Here is a 14,765-nt window from a genome sequence, read left to right on the forward strand (position 1 = left end):
AATTTTCATGAAGTATTTGGGCTTCAAAAATGTTTTAAATTTTCATGAAGAAATTCGGCTTCAAAAAAGTTTAAAATTTTCATGAAGAAATTCGGCTTCAAAAAAGATGAAAATTTTCACGAAGTATTTGGGCTTCGAAAAAGTTGAAAATTTTAATGAAGATATTCGTCTTCAAAAAAGTTTTCGCAAGGGGGGGTGTTTCGTCTTTTTTCAACTTTTTCGTAAGGGGGGGTGTTTCCTCTTTTTTCAACTTTTTCATATGGGGGGGTTGGTCAATTGAAATTTTTCATGAAGTATTTGGTCTTCAAAAAAGTTGAAAATTTTCATGAAGTATTTGGGCTTCAAAAAAGTTGAAAATTTTCATGAAGAAATTCGGCTTCAAAAAAGTTGAAAATTTTCATGAAGTATTTGGGCTTCAAAAAAGTTGAAAATTTTCATGAAGAAATTCGGCTTCAAAAAAGTTTTCGCAAAGGGGGGGTGTTTCGTCTTTTTTCAACTTTTCGTAAGGGGGGGGTGTTTCGTCTTTTTTCAACTTTTTCGTAAGAGGGGGGTGTTTCGTCTTTTTTCAACTTTTTCGTGAGGGGGGTGGGTCAATTGAAAGTATTCATGAAGAAATTCGGCTTCAAAAAAGTTTAAAATTTTAATGAAGTATTTGGGCTTCAAAAAAGTTGAAAATTTTCATGAAGAAATTCGGATTCAAAAAAGTTTTCGCAAGGGGGGGGTGTTTCGTCTTTTTTCAACTTTTTCGGAAGGGGGGGGTGTTTCGTCTTTTTTCAACTTTTTCGTAAGGGGGGTGTTTCGTCTTTTTTCAACTTTTTCATAAGAGGGGGGTGTTTCGTCTTTTTTCAACTTTTTCGTGAGGGGGTGGGTCAATTGAAAGTATTCATGAAGAAATTCGGCTTCAAAAAAGGTGAAAATTTTCATGAAGTATTTGGGCTTCAAAAAAGTTTAAAATTTTCATGAAGTATTTGGGCTTCAAAAAAGTTGAAAATTTTCATGAAGTATTTGGGCTTCAAAAATGTTTTAAATTTTCATGAAGAAATTCGGCTTCAAAAAAGTTGAAAATTTTCATGAAGAAATTCGGCTTCAAAAAAGTTTTCGCAAGGGGGGGGTGTTTCGTCTTTTTTCAACTTTTTCGTAAGGGGGGGGTGTTTCGTCTTTTTTCAACTTTTTCGTAAGAGGGGGGTGTTTCGTCTTTTTTCAACTTTTTCGTGAGGGGGGTGGGTCAATTGAAAGTATTCATGAAGAAATTCGGCTTCAAAAAAGTTGAAAATTTTCATGAAGTATTTGGGCTTCAAAAAAGTTGAAAATTTTCATGAAGAAATTCGGCTTCAAAAAAGTTTTCGCAAGGGGGGGGTGTTTCGTCTTTTTTCAACTTTTTCGTAAGGGGGGGGTGTTTCGTCTTTTTTCAACTTTTTCGTAAGAGGGGTGTGTTTCGTCTTTTTTCAACTTTTTCGTCAGGGGGTGGGTCAATTGAAAATATTCATGAAGAAATTCGGCTTCAAAAAAGTTGAAAATTTTCATGAAGAAATTCGGCTTCAAAAAGGTTTTCGCGAGGGGGGGGTGTTTCGTCTTTTTTCAACTTTTTCGTAAGGGGGGGGTGTTTCGTCTTTTTTCAACTTTTTCGTAAGGGGGGGGGTGGGTCAATTGAAAACATTCATGAAGAAATTCGGCTTCAAAAAAGTTGAAAATTTTCATGAAGTATTTGGGCTTCAAAAATGTTTTAAATTTTCATGAAGAAATTCGGCTTCAAAAAAGTTTAAAATTTTCATGAAGTATTTGGACTTCAAAAATGTTTTAAATTTTGATGAAGAAATTCGGCTTCAAAAAAGTTTAAAATTTTCATGAAGAAATTCGGCTTCAAAAAAGTTGAAAATTTTCATGAAGTATTTGGGCTTCAAAAAAGTTGAAAATTTTCATGAAGAAATTCGGCTTCAAAAAAGTTTTCGCAAAGGGGGGGTGTTTCGTCTTTTTTCAACTTTTCGTAAGGGGGGGGTGTTTCGTCTTTTTTCAACTTTTTCGTAAGAGGGGGGTGTTTCGTCTTTTTTCAACTTTTTCGTGAGGGGGGTGGGTCAATTGAAAGTATTCATGAAGAAATTCGGCTTCAAAAAAGTTGATAATTTTCATGAAGTATTTGGGCTTCAAAAATGTTTTAAATTTTCATGAAGAAATTCGGCTTCAAAAAAGTTGAAAATTTTCATGAAGTATTTGGACTTCAAAAATGTTTTAAATTTTGATGAAGAAATTCGGCTTCAAAAAAGTTTAAAATTTTCATGAAGAAATTCGGCTTCAAAAAAGTTGAAAATTTTCATGAATTATTTGGGCTTCAAAAAAGTTGAAAATTTTCATGAAGAAATTCGGCTTCAAAAAAGTTTTCGCAAAGGGGGGGTGTTTCGTCTTTTTTCAACTTTTTGTAAGGGGGGGGGTGTTTCGTCTTTTTTCAACTTTTTCGTAAGAGGGGGGTGTTTCGTCTTTTTTCAACTTTTTCGTGAGGGGGGTGGGTCAATTGAAAGTATTCATGAAGAAATTCGGCTTCAAAAAAGTTTAAAATTTTAATGAAGTATTTGGGCTTCAAAAAAGTTGAAAATTTTCATGAAGAAATTCGGATTCAAAAAAGTTTTCGCAAGGGGGGGGTGTTTCGTCTTTTTTCAACTTTTTCGTAAGGGGGGGTGTTTCGTCTTTTTTCAACTTTTTCGTAAGGGGGGGGTGTTTCGTCTTTTTTCAACTTTTTCGTGAGGGGGGTGGGTCAATTGAAAGTATTCATGAAGAAATTCGGCTTCAAAAAAGTTGAAAATTTTCATGAAGTATTTGGGCTTCAAAAAAGTTGAAAATTTTCATGAAGTATTTGGGCTTCAAAAATGTTTTAAATTTTCATGAAGAAATTCGGCTTCAAAAAAGTTGAAAATTTTCATGAAGAAATTCGGCTTCAAAAAAGTTTTCGCAAGGGGGGGGTGTTTCGTCTTTTTTCAACTTTTTCGTAAGGGGGGGGTGTTTCGTCCTTTTTCAACTATTTCATAAGAGGGGGGTGTTTCGTCTTTTTTCAACTTTTTCGTGAGGGGGGTGGGTCAATTGAAAGTATTCATGAAGAAATTCGGCTTCAAAAAAGTTGAAAATTTTCATGAAGGATTTGGGCTTCAAAAAAGTTGAAAATTTTCATGAAGAAATTCGGCTTCAAAAAAGTTTTCGCAAGGGGGGGGTGTTTCGTCTTTTTTCAACTTTTTCGTAAGGGGGGGGTGTTTCGTCTTTTTTCAACTTTTTCGTAAGAGGGGTGTGTTTCGTCTTTTTTCAACTTTTTCGTGAGGGGGTGGGTCAATTGAAAATATTCATGAAGAAATTCGGCTTCAAAAAAGTTGAAAATTTTCATGAAGAAATTCGGCTTCAAAAAAGTTTTCGCGAGGGGGGGGTGTTTCGTCTTTTTTCAACTTTTTCGTAAGGGGGGGGTGTTTCGTCTTTTTTCAACTTTTTCGTAAGGGGGGGGTGGGTCAATTGAAAATATTCATGAAGAAATTCGGCTTCAAAAAAGTTGAAAATTTTCATGAAGTATTTGGACTTCAAAAATGTTTTAAATTTTCATGAAGAAATTCGGCTTCAAAAAAGTTGAAAATTTTCATGAAGAAATTCGGCTTCAAAAAAGTTTTCGCAAGGGGGGGGTGTTTCGTCTTTTTTCAACTTTTTCGTAAGGGGTGGTGTTTCGTCTTTTTTCAACTTTTTCGTAAGGGGGGGGTGTTTCGTCTTTTTTCAACTTTTTCGTGAGGGGGGTGGTTCAATTGAAAGTATTCATGAAGAAATTCGGCTTCAAAAAAGTTGAAAATTTTCATGAAGTATTTGGGCTTCAAAAAAGTTGAAAATTTTCATGAAGAAATTCGGCTTCAAAAAAGTTTTCGCAAGGGGGGGGGTGTTTCGTCTTTTTTCAACTTTTTCGTAAGGGGGGGGTGTTTCGTCCTTTTTCAACTATTTCATAAGAGGGGGGTGTTTCGTCTTTTTTCAACTTTTTCGTGAGGGGGGTGGGTCAATTGAAAGTATTCATGAAGAAATTCGGCTTCAAAAAAGTTGAAAATTTTCATGAAGGATTTGGGCTTCAAAAAAGTTGAAAATTTTCATGAAGAAATTCGGCTTCAAAAAAGTTTTCGCAAGGGGGGGGTGTTTCCTCTTTTTTCAACTTTTTCGTAAGGGGGGGGTGTTTCGTCTTTTTTCAACTTTTTCGTAAGAGGGGTGTGTTTCGTCTTTTTTCAACTTTTTCGTGAGGGGGTGGGTCAATTGAAAATATTCATGAAGAAATTCGGCTTCAAAAAAGTTGAAAATTTTCATGAAGAAATTCGGCTTCAAAAAAGTTTTCGCGAGGGGGGGGTGTTTCGTCTTTTTTCAACTTTTTCGTAAGGGGGGGGTGTTTCGTCTTTTTTCAACTTTTTCGTAAGGGGGGGGTGGGTCAATTGAAAATATTCATGAAGAAATTCGGCTTCAAAAAAGTTGAAAATTTTCATGAAGTATTTGGGCTTCAAAAATGTTTTAAATTTTCATGAAGAAATTCGGCTTCAAAAAAGTTGAAAATTTTCATGAAGAAATTCGGCTTCAAAAAAGTTTTCGCAAGGGGGGGGTGTTTCGTCTTTTTTCAACTTTTTCGTAAGGGGGGGTGTTTCGTCTTTTTTCAACTTTTTCGTAAGGGGGGGGTGTTTCGTCTTTTTTCAACTTTTTCGTGAGGGGGGTGGGTCAATTGAAAGTATTCATGAAGAAATTCGGCTTCAAAAAAGTTGAAAATTTTCATGAAGTATTTGGGCTTCAAAAAAGTTGAAAATTTTCATGAAGTATTTGGGCTTCAAAAATGTTTTAAATTTTCATGAAGAAATTCGGCTTCAAAAAAGTTGAAAATTTTCATGAAGAAATTCGGCTTCAAAAAAGTTTTCGCAAGGGGGGGGTATTTCGTCTTTTTTCAACTTTTTCGTAAGGGGGGGGTGTTTCGTCCTTTTTCAACTATTTCATAAGAGGGGGGTGTTTCGTCTTTTTTCAACTTTTTCGTGAGGGGGGTGGGTCAATTGAAAGTATTCATGAAGAAATTCGGCTTCAAAAAAGTTGAAAATTTTCATGAAGGATTTGGGCTTCAAAAAAGTTGAAAATTTTCATGAAGAAATTCGGCTTCAAAAAAGTTTTCGCAAGGGGGGGGTGTTTCCTCTTTTTTCAACTTTTTCGTAAGGGGGGGGTGTTTCGTCTTTTTTCAACTTTTTCGTAAGAGGGGTGTGTTTCGTCTTTTTTCAACTTTTTCGTGAGGGGGTGGGTCAATTGAAAATATTCATGAAGAAATTCGGCTTCAAAAAAGTTGAAAATTTTCATGAAGAAATTCGGCTTCAAAAAAGTTTTCGCGAGGGGGGGGTGTTTCGTCTTTTTTCAACTTTTTCGTAAGGGGGGGGTGTTTCGTCTTTTTTCAACTTTTTCGTAAGGGGGGGGTGGGTCAATTGAAAATATTCATGAAGAAATTCGGCTTCAAAAAAGTTGAAAATTTTCATGAAGTATTTGGGCTTCAAAAATGTTTTAAATTTTCATGAAGAAATTCGGCTTCAAAAAAGTTTAAAATTTTCATGAAGTATTTGGACTTCAAAAATGTTTTAAATTTTGATGAAGAAATTCGGCTTCAAAAAAGTTTAAAATTTTCATGAAGAAATTCGGCTTCAAAAAAGTTGAAAATTTTCATGAAGTATTTGGGCTTCAAAAAAGTTGAAAATTTTCATGAAGAAATTCGGCTTCAAAAAATGTTTCGCAATGGGGGGGTGTTTCGTCTTTTTTCAACTTTTCGTAAGGGGGGGGTGTTTCGTCTTTTTTCAACTTTTTCGTAAGAGGGGGTTGTTTCGTCTTTTTTCAAATTTTTCGTGAGGGGGGTGGGTCAATTGAAAGTATTCATGAAGAAATTCGGCTTCAAAAAAGTTTAAAATTTTAATGAAGTATTTGGGCTTCAAAAAAGTTGAAAATTTTCATGAAGAAATTCGGATTCAAAAAAGTTTTCGCAAGGGGGGGGTGTTTCGTCTTTTTTCAACTTTTTCGTAAGGGGGGGGTGTTTCGTCTTTTTTCAACTTTTTCGTAAGGGGGGGGTGTTTCGTCTTTTTTCAACTTTTTCGTGAGGGGGGTGGGTCAATTGAAAGTATTCATTAAGAAATTCGGCTTCAAAAAAGTTGAAAATTTTCATGAAGTATTTGGGCTTCAAAAATGTTTTAAATTTTCATGAAGAAATTCGGCTCCAAAAAAGTTGAAAATTTTCATGAAGAAATTCGGCTTCAAAAAAGTTTTCGCAAGGGGGGGGTGTTTCGTCTTTTTTCAACTTTTTCGTAAGGGGGGGGTGTTTCGTCCTTTTTCAACTTTTTCATAAGAGGGGGGTGTTTCGTCTTTTTTCAACATTTTCGTGAGGGGGGTGGGTCAATTGAAAGTATTCATGAAGAAATTCGGCTTAAAAAAAGTTGAAAATTTTCATGAAGGATTTGGGCTTCAAAAAAGTTGAAAATTTTCATGAAGAAATTCGGCTTCAAAAAAGTTTTCGCAAGGGGGGGGTGTTTCGTCTTTTTTCAACTTTTTCGTAAGGGGGGGTGGGTCAATTGAAAATATTCATGAAGAAATTCGGCTTCAAAAAAGTTGAAAATTTTCATGAAGTATTTGGGCTTCAAAAATGTTTTAAATTTTCATGAAGAAATTCGGCTTCAAAAAAGTTTAAAATTTTCATGAAGTATTTGGACTTCAAAAATGTTTTAAATTTTGATGAAGAAATTCGGCTTCAAAAAAGTTTAAAATTTTCATGAAGAAATTCGGCTTCAAAAAAGTTGAAAATTTTCATGAAGTATTTGGGCTTCAAAAAAGTTGAAAATTTTCATGAAGAAATTCGGCTTCAAAAAATGTTTCGCAATGGGGGGGTGTTTCGTCTTTTTTCAACTTTTCGTAAGGGGGGGGTGTTTCGTCTTTTTTCAACTTTTTCGTAAGAGGGGGTTGTTTCGTCTTTTTTCAAATTTTTCGTGAGGGGGGTGGGTCAATTGAAAGTATTCATGAAGAAATTCGGCTTCAAAAAAGTTTAAAATTTTAATGAAGTATTTGGGCTTCAAAAAAGTTGAAAATTTTCATGAAGAAATTCGGATTCAAAAAAGTTTTCGCAAGGGGGGGGTGTTTGGTCTTTTTTCAACTTTTTCGTAAGGGGGGGGTGTTTCGTCTTTTTTCAACTTTTTCGTAAGGGGGGGGTGTTTCGTCTTTTTTCAACTTTTTCGTGAGGGGGGTGGGTCAATTGAAAGTATTCATTAAGAAATTCGGCTTCAAAAAAGTTGAAAATTTTCATGAAGTATTTGGGCTTCAAAAATGTTTTAAATTTTCATGAAGAAATTCGGCTTCAAAAAAGTTGAAAATTTTCATGAAGAAATTCGGCTTCAAAAAAGTTTTCGCAAGGGGGGGGTGTTTCGTCTTTTTTCAACTTTTTCGTAAGGGGGGGGTGTTTCGTCCTTTTTCAACTTTTTCATAAGAGGGGGGTGTTTCGTCTTTTTTCAACATTTTCGTGAGGGGGGTGGGTCAATTGAAAGTATTCATGAAGAAATTCGGCTTAAAAAAAGTTGAAAATTTTCATGAAGGATTTGGGCTTCAAAAAAGTTGAAAATTTTCATGAAGAAATTCCGCTTCAAAAAAATTTTCGCAAGGGGGGGGTGTTTCGTCTTTTTTCAACTTTTTCGTAAGGGGGGGGTGTTTCGTCTTTTTTCAACTTTTTCGTAAGAGGGGTGTGTTTCGTCTTTTTTCAACTTTTTCGTGAGGGGGTGGGTCAATTGAAAATATTCATGAAGAAATTCGGCTTCAAAAAAGTTGAAAATTTTGATGAAGAAATTCGGCTTCAAAAAAGTTTAAAATTTTCATGAAGAAATTCGGCTTCAAAAAAGTTGAAAATTTTCATGAATTATTTGGGCTTCAAAAAAGTTGAAAATTTTCATGAAGAAATTCGGCTTCAAAAAAGTTTTCGCAAAGGGGGGGTGTTTCGTCTTTTTTCAACTTTTTGTAAGGGGGGGGTGTTTCGTCTTTTTTCAACTTTTTCGTAAGAGGGGGGTGTTTCGTCTTTTTTCAACTTTTTCGTGAGGGGGGTGGGTCAATTGAAAGTATTCATGAAGAAATTCGGCTTCAAAAAAGTTTAAAATTTTAATGAAGTATTTGGGCTTCAAAAAAGTTGAAAATTTTCATGAAGAAATTCGGATTCAAAAAAGTTTTCGCAAGGGGGGGGTGTTTCGTCTTTTTTCAACTTTTTCGTAAGGGGGGGTGTTTCGTCTTTTTTCAACTTTTTCGTAAGGGGGGGGTGTTTCGTCTTTTTTCAACTTTTTCGTGAGGGGGGTGGGTCAATTGAAAGTATTCATGAAGAAATTCGGCTTCAAAAAAGTTGAAAATTTTCATGAAGTATTTGGGCTTCAAAAAAGTTTAAAATTTTCATGAAGTATTTGGGCTTCAAAAAAGTTGAAAATTTTCATGAAGTATTTGGGCTTCAAAAATGTTTTAAATTTTCATGAAGAAATTCGGCTTCAAAAAAGTTGAAAATTTTCATGAAGAAATTCGGCTTCAAAAAAGTTTTCGCAAGGGGGGGGTGTTTCGTCTTTTTTCAACTTTTTCGTAAGGGGGGGGTGTTTCGTCCTTTTTCAACTATTTCATAAGAGGGGGGTGTTTCGTCTTTTTTCAACTTTTTCGTGAGGGGGGTGGGTCAATTGAAAGTATTCATGAAGAAATTCGGCTTCAAAAAAGTTGAAAATTTTCATGAAGGATTTGGGCTTCAAAAAAGTTGAAAATTTTCATGAAGAAATTCGGCTTCAAAAAAGTTTTCGCAAGAGGGGGGTGTTTCCTCTTTTTTCAACTTTTTCGTAAGGGGGGGGTGTTTCGTCTTTTTTCAACTTTTTCGTAAGAGGGGTGTGTTTCGTCTTTTTTCAACTTTTTCGTGAGGGGGTGGGTCAATTGAAAATATTCATGAAGAAATTCGGCTTCAAAAAAGTTGAAAATTTTCATGAAGAAATTCGGCTTCAAAAAAGTTTTCGCGAGGGGGGGGTGTTTCGTCTTTTTTCAACTTTTTCGTAAGGGGGGGGTGTTTCGTCTTTTTTCAACTTTTTCGTAAGAGGGGTGTGTTTCGTCTTTTTTCAACTTTTTCGTGAGGGGGTGGGTCAATTGAAAATATTCATGAAGAAATTCGGCTTCAAAAAAGTTGAAAATTTTCATGAAGTATTTGGGCTTCAAAAATGTTTTAAATTTTCATGAAGAAATTCGGCTTCAAAAAAGTTTAAAATTTTCATGAAGTATTTGGACTTCAAAAATGTTTTAAATTTTGATGAAGAAATTCGGCTTCAAAAAAGTTTAAAATTTTCATGAAGAAATTCGGCTTCAAAAAAGTTGAAAATTTTCATGAAGTATTTGGGCTTCAAAAAAGTTGAAAATTTTCATGAAGAAATTCGGCTTCAAAAATTTTTTCGCAATGGGGGGGTGTTTCGTCTTTTTTCAACTTTTCGTAAGGGGGGGGTGTTTCGTCTTTTTTCAACTTTTTCGTAAGAGGGGGTTGTTTCGTCTTTTTTCAAATTTTTCGTGAGGGGGGTGGGTCAATTGAAAGTATTCATGAAGAAATTCGGCTTCAAAAAAGTTTAAAATTTTAATGAAGTATTTGGGCTTCAAAAAAGTTGAAAATTTTCATGAAGAAATTCGGATTCAAAAAAGTTTTCGCAAGGGGGGGGTGTTTCGTCTTTTTTCAACTTTTTCGTAAGGGGGGGGTGTTTCGTCTTTTTTCAACTTTTTCGTAAGGGGGGGGTGTTTCGTCTTTTTTCAACTTTTTCGTCAGGGGGGGTGGGTCAATTGAAAGTATTCATTAAGAAATTCGGCTTCAAAAAAGTTGAAAATTTTCATGAAGTATTTGGGCTTCAAAAATGTTTTAAATTTTCATGAAGAAATTCGGCTTCAAAAAAGTTGAAAATTTTCATGAAGAAATTCGGCTTCAAAAAAGTTTTCGCAAGGGGGGGGTGTTTCGTCTTTTTTCAACTTTTTCGTAAGGGGGGGGTGTTTCGTCCTTTTTCAACTTTTTCATAAGAGGGGGGTGTTTCGTCTTTTTTCAACATTTTCGTGAGGGGGGTGGGTCAATTGAAAGTATTCATGAAGAAATTCGGCTTAAAAAAAGTTGAAAATTTTCATGAAGGATTTGGGCTTCAAAAAAGTTGAAAATTTTCATGAAGAAATTCGGCTTCAAAAAAGTTTTCGCAAGGGGGGGGTGTTTCGTCTTTTTTCAACTTTTTCGTAAGGGGGGGGTGTTTCGTCTTTTTTCAACTTTTTCGTAAGAGGGGTGTGTTTCGTCTTTTTTCAACTTTTTCGTGAGGGGGTGGGTCAATTGAAAATATTCATGAAGAAATTCGGCTTCAAAAAAGTTGAAAATTTTCATGAAGAAATTCGGCTTCAAAAAAGTTTTCGCGAGGGGGGGGTGTTTCGTCTTTTTTCAACTTTTTCGTAAGGGGGGGGTGTTTCGTCTTTTTTCAACTTTTTCGTAAGGGGGGGGTGGGTCAATTGAAAATATTCATGAAGAAATTCGGCTTCAAAAAAGTTGAAAATTTTCATGAAGTATTTGGGCTTCAAAAATGTTATAAATTTTCAGGAAGAAATTCGGCTTCAAAAAAGTTTAAAATTTTCATGAAGTATTTGGACTTCAAAAATGTTTTAAATTTTGATGAAGAAATTCGGCTTCAAAAAAGTTTAAAATTTTCATGAAGAAATTCGGCTTCAAAAAAGTTGAAAATTTTCATGAAGTATTTGGGTTTCAACAAAGTTGAAAATTTTCATGAAGAAATTCGGCTTCAAAAAATTTTTCGCAAAGGGGGGGTGTTTCGTCTTTTTTCAACTTTTCATAAGGGGGGGGTGTTTCGTCTTTTTTCAACTTTTTCGTAAGAGGGGGTTGTTTCGTCTTTTTTCAACTTTTTCGTGAGGGGGGTTGGTCAATTGAAAGTATTCATGAAGAAATTCGGCTTCAAAAAAGTTTAAAATTTTAATGAAGTATTTGGGCTTCAAAAAAGTTGAAAATTTTCATGAAGAAATTCGGATTCAAAAAAGTTTTCGCAAGGGGGGGGTGTTTCGTCTTTTTTCAACTTTTTCGTAAGGGGGGGGTGTTTCGTCTTTTTTCAACTTTTTCGTGAGGGGGGGGTGTTTCGTCTTTTTTCAACTTTTTCGTAAGAGGGGGGTGTTTCGTCTTTTTTCAACTTTTTCGTGAGGGGGGTGGGTCAATTGAAAGTATTCATGAAGAAATTCGGCTTCAAAAAAGTTGAAAATTTTCATGAAGTATTTGGGCTTCAAAAAAGTTTAAAATTTTCATGAAGTATTTGGGCTTCAAAAAAGTTGAAAATTTTCATGAAGTATTTGGGCTTCAAAAATGTTTTAAAATTTCATGAAGAAATTCGGCTTCAAAAAAGTTGAAAATTTTCATGAAGAAATTCGGCTTCAAAAAAGTTTTCGCAAGGGGGGGGTGTTTCGTCTTTTTTCAACTTTTTCGTAAGGAGGGGGTGTTTCGTCTTTTTTCAACTTTTTCATAAGAGGGGGGTGTTTCGTCTTTTTTCAACTTTTTTGTGAGGGGGGTGGGTCAATTGAAAGTATTCATGAAGAAATTCGGCTTCAAAAAAGTTGAAAATTTTCATGAAGTATTTGGGCTTCAAAAAAGTTGAAAATTTTCATGAAGAAATTCGGCTTCAAAAAAGTTTTCGCAAGGGGGGGTGTTTCGTCTTTTTTCAACTTTTTCGTAAGAGGGGTGTGTTTCGTCTTTTTTCAACTTTTTCGTGAGGGGGTGGGTCAATTGAAAATATTCATGAAGAAATTCGGCTTCAAAAAAGTTGAAAATTTTCATGAAGAAATTCGGCTTCAAAAAAGTTTTCGCGAGGGGGGGGTGTTTCGTTTTTTTTCAACTTTTTCGTAAGGGGGGGGTGTTTCGTCTTTTTTCAACTTTTTCGTAAGGGGGGGGTGGGTCAATTGAAAATATTCATGAAGAAATTCGGCTTCAAAAAAGTTGAAAATTTTCATGAAGTATTTGGGCTTCAAAAAAGTTGAAAATTTTCATGAAGAAATTCGGCTTCAAAAAAGTTTTCGCAAAGGGGGGGTGTTTCGTCTTTTTTCAACTTTTCTTAAGGGGGGGGTGTTTCGTCTTTTTTCAACTTTTTCGTGAGGGGGGTGGGTCAATTGAAAATATTCATGAAGAAATTCGGCTTCAAAAAAGTTTAAAATTTTCATGAAGAAATTCGGCTTCAAAAAAGTTGAAAATTTTCATGAAGTATTTGGGCTTCAAAAAAGTTTAAAATTTTCATGAAGAAATTCGGCTTCAAAAAAGTTTTCGCAAAGGGGGGGTGTTTCGTCTTTTTTCAACTTTTTCGTAAGAGGGGGGTGTTTCGTCTTTTTTCAACTTTTTCGTGAGGGGGGTGGGTCAATTGAAAGTATTCATGAAGAAATTCGGCTTCAAAAAAGTTTAAAATTTTAATGAAGTATTTGGGCTTCAAAAAAGTTGAAAATTTTCATGAAGAAATTCGGATTCAAAAAAGTTTTCGCAAGGGGGGGTGTTTCGTCTTTTTTCAACTTTTTCGTAAGGGGGGGGTGTTTCGTCTTTTTTCAACTTTTTCGTAAGGGGGGGGTGTTTCGTCTTTTTTCAACTTTTTCGTAAGAGGGGGTTGTTTCGTCTTTTTTCAACTTTTTCGTGAGGGGGGTGGGTCAATTGAAAATATTCATGAAGAAATTCGGCTTCAAAAAAGGTGAAAATTTTCATGAAGTATTTGGGCTTCAAAAAAGTTTAAAATTTTCATGAAGAAATTCGGCTTCAAAAAAGTTTTCGTAAGGGGGAGGTGTTTCGTCTTTTTTCAACTTTTTCGTGGGGGGGGTGTTTCGTCTTTTTTCAACTTTTCGTAAGGGGGGGGTGTTTCGTCTTTTTTCAACTTTTTCGTGGGGGGGTGTTTCGTCTTTTTTCAACTTTTTCGTAAGAGGGGGGTGTTTCGTCTTTTTTCAACTTTTTCGTGAGGGGGGTGGGTCAATTGAAAATATTGATGAAGAAATTCGGCTTCAAAAAAGTTTAAAATTTTCATGAAGTATTTAGGCTTCAAAAAAGTTGAAAATTTTCATGAAGAAATTCGGCTTCAAAAAAGTTTTCGTAAGGGGGAGGTGTTTCGTCTTTTTTCAACTTTTTCGTGAGGGGGGGTGTTTCGTCTTTTTTCAACTTTTTCGTAAGGGGGGGTGTTTTGTCTTTTTTCAACTTTTTCGTAAGAGGGGGGTGTTTCGTCTTTTTTCAACTTTTTCGTGAGGGGGGTGGGTCAATTGAAAGTATTCATGAAGAAATTCGGCTTCAAAAAAGTTGAAAATTTTCATGAAGTATTTGGGCTTCAAAAAAGTTGAAAATTTTCATGAAGAAATTCGGCTTCAAAAAAGTTTTCGCAAGGGGGGGGTGTTTCGTCTTTTTTCAACTTTTTCCTAAGGGGGGGGGTGTTTCGTCTTTTTTCAACTTTTTCGTAAGGGGGGGGTGTTTCGTCTTTTTTCAACTTTTTCGTAAGAGGGGAGTGTTTCGTCTTTTTTCAACTTTTTCGTGAGGGGGGTGGGTCAATTGAAAATATTCATGAAGAAATTCGGCTTCAAAAAAGTTGAAAATTTTCATGAAGTATTTGGGCTTCAAAAAAGTTTAAAATTTTCATGAAGAAATTCGGCTTCAAAAAGGTTGAAAATATTCATGAAGAAATTCGGCTTCAAAAAAGTTTAAAATTTTCATGAAGTATTTAGGCTTCAAAAAAGTTGAAAATTTTCATGAAGAAATTCGGCTTCAAAAAAGTTTTCGTAAGGGGGAGGTGTTTCGTCTTTTTTCAACTTTTTCGTGAGGGGGGGTGTTTCGTCTTTTTTCAACTTTTTCGTAAGGGGGGGGTGTTTCGTCTTTTTTCAACTTTTTCGTAAGAGGGGGGTGTTTCGTCTTTTTTCAACTTTTTCGTGAGGGGGGGTGGGTCAATTGTAAATATTCATGAAGAAATTCGGCTTCAAAAAAGTTGAAAATTTTCATGAAGTATTTGGGCTTCAAAAAAGTTGAAAATTTTCATGAAGAAATTCGGCTTCAAAAAAGTTTTCGCAAGGGGGGGGTGTTTCGTCTTTTTTCAACTTTTTCCTAAGGGGGGGGTGTTTCGTCTTTTTTCATCTTTTTCGTGAGGGGGGGGTGTTTCGTCTTTTTTCAAATTTTTCGTAAGAGGGGGGTGTTTCGTCTTTTTTCAACTTTTTCGTGAGGGGGGTGGGTCAATTGAAAATATTCATGAAGAAATTCGGCTTCAAAAAAGTTTAAAATTTTCATGAAGAAATTCGGCTTCAAAAAAGTTTAAAATTTTCATGAAGAAATTCGGCTTCAAAAAAGTTTTCGCAAAGGTGGGGTGTTTCGTCTTTTTTCAACATTTCGTAAGGGGGGGGTGTTTCGTCTTTTTTCAACTTTTTCATAAGGGGGGGTGTTTCGTCTTTTTTCAACTTTTTCGTAAGGGGGGGGTGTTTCGTCTTTTTTCAACTTTTTCGTAAGAGGGGGGTGTTTCGTCTTTTTTCAACTTTTTCGTGAGGGGGGTGGGTCAATTGAAAGTATTCATGAAGAAATTCGGCTTCAAAAAAGTTTAAAATTTTCATGAAGTATTTCAGCTTCAAAAAAGTTGAAAATTTTCATGAATAAATTCGGCTTCAAAAAAGTTTTCGTAAGGGGGAGGTGTTTCGTCTTTTTTCAACTTTTTCGTGAGGGGGGGTGTTTCGTCTTTTTTCAACTTTTTCGTAAGGGGGGG

Source organism: Labrus mixtus, chromosome 2 (genome assembly GCF_963584025.1).
Source record: "Labrus mixtus chromosome 2, fLabMix1.1, whole genome shotgun sequence".
Classification (NCBI taxonomy): domain Eukaryota; kingdom Metazoa; phylum Chordata; class Actinopteri; order Labriformes; family Labridae; genus Labrus; species Labrus mixtus.